Genomic DNA, 2381 nt, shown 5'->3' on the forward strand with positions numbered 1-2381 from the left:
ACTCGATCTGTCTTTCTATAACACAAAACGACCCTGAAAATCCCAGGTCGCTAGCTCAATTCGTTCTCGAGTTATCGTGACGACAGACAAACAGACACACACACAGACAGACGCGAAACTTTTTGATCATCACTGGAGTAATAGGCTTCGCTATCGCTCAGCCAAAAACGTCATTTTTAGGACCTGTTGTTTTTGATTTGTTTTAATTCCAATTTTTGAGCTAGAATGCTCATCTCCGAACTCGATCTGTCTTTTTATGACATAAAACGACCCTGAAAATCCCAGGTCGCTAGCTCAATTCGTTCTCGAGTTATCGTGACGACAGACAAACAGACACACACACAAACAGACTGCCAGACGCGAAACTTTTTGATCATCACTGGAGTAATAGGCTTCGCTAATCGCTCAGCCAATTAATTGTCTCCTACATTTTAAGCGAGAAGCGGAATGTTTTTTCCTAAATAAGGCGCCCGGAGCGCCCGTGAGGTAGGCCACCGACGGCAAATATGTAGTGCTGGGCCGGCTGCCTACCCGACCGGCGCGCTCCACCTAGTGACAGGCGCGCAGGGCGGCCGCGGCTAGAGATCGGCGTTGGCGCTCGACAGACCCACCGACCCAGCCGACTAACAAGGGAACCCCGCCAAGTGTAAATTCCCGATTTTCATTCTACTTTGGGAAATTGTTGGTTTAAATGTGTCATCGAAGGACACATCAAATTTTTTTGCTCAAATTCATATTTAGGGGTTATTTAGGGCATTCGTTCCAAAAGCTGCCATTTCAACAATTTTTTATAATTTTCGAGAATGCTTCCATAGGGCTTAAGAGCAGCGGTTGTAAAAAGCAGTCCCTCAAAAAATGTCATTTAACAAAAATAAATTTAAAAATGACAAAATGATAAAAATATGTGAATTGATAATTGGGTCTATTACCTCAGCAACATTAGGGCCTAGCGGTACCACCCCCACCCTCCTAGGTTCCATACTGTGCGGCATAATGGTTCCAGTCACCGACTAGCTCCGTGACCAGTAGTACCACCGTAGGTATCCGTCTATTGGGGATGTAATCTCTTGGGAGGACCACCTCGCAAGCTAGAGGAACAGCCTGATGAACTTCGAATGGTCTGTTCAGGAGCTCAGCCAGCTCCTTGATGCGTGTCCCGTCGTTGGGGGGAGCAGCCTCTGCGCCTCTGATTTCGTCGGTTACTCTCCACTGCTCCCCTGACCTCCAAACCGCCGCAGCCTCGTCGTGAGGTCTTACTGCTACCGCCGTAGCCACATACAATGATTCCGGTGCCTGTGGGACTCTTCTGATGTGGAACTCCTCATCTCCAACAGTCACTCTCGCCGTTTCAAACTGCTCCATGATGCACCGTCAGCTTTCTGCCACACTTACTAACTCTCTAACCCTGCCGCCGCTCGGTCTCACTTGACGCGTTGCTGTGTTGTCATGGTTGAAGGGAGACCTTCTTCCAACCAGAATCTAATTGCATCAACTTTCAACAATTTATTTCTTGAAATTCCTTCAAAAACCATGTAGATGAGGAAGGTAGTTTCACAGGGAAGTTATTACATGGACCATAGGACTAAAAACTTCCTGTCCTGCATCCAGAGGTCCTCGAGTCTGTTTCGACAAAGGGGGTGCTGCATCGTGGTACATGACTGTGCACGATATCACGGTCACGCCTGGTCATGAAACGCAAAGGTACTGATCAAATGGGCTGTGAAGCGGAAGAAGGTGATATGTGACTTACCCCCCAAATTGAGTTACGTATGGCACCTTGTAGTACATTTCAGTCTGCATCTATCCACCAAAGAGTTTGGGGATATCTCCCATAGGATGAGAGATATAGGGGATTGTAAAAGGAGGTAAGTCGAACTTATCTCCTTTTGCACACAAGTATGACGTGCCAAAAGGTGATAAGTCGACTTATCCCAAAAGTCTTCAAAATTTCAACAGAGCAAAAAGAGTTAAGTGCACTTGACTCCTTTTGATACAAGGGTTTGTGAAAGTTAACTTGACTTATCCCCTTTTGCACAATTGACAAAATAAGCATATTTTCACAACAGAACAACAATTCATCGTTTCTTTTCAAGCTAGAACCAACATTTAAATTTATACGTTTACTTCCTGAGGCTAATCATGAGTGTTTTATGCTAGTTTGTACACTATGAACTTTCAGAAATATTTCCAATACTAAGTTACTTACCATAACCTATATAACTATACTTTGTATAAAGTATGATGTTTTTATTTCATATCAACAGTAAAAATTATCAGAAAACCTGTAATTATACGAATTAGCCTCTCTCATTACTCAAACAGTTAAGAAATAAATTATTTCCCTCACGAAATAACCGTTGGTAACTCCTGCAAATTTACCA

Source organism: Frankliniella occidentalis, unplaced genomic scaffold, assembly GCF_000697945.3.
Source record: "Frankliniella occidentalis isolate FOCC.00 unplaced genomic scaffold, Focc_3.1 Scaffold108, whole genome shotgun sequence".
In the NCBI taxonomy this organism is placed as follows: domain Eukaryota; kingdom Metazoa; phylum Arthropoda; class Insecta; order Thysanoptera; family Thripidae; genus Frankliniella; species Frankliniella occidentalis.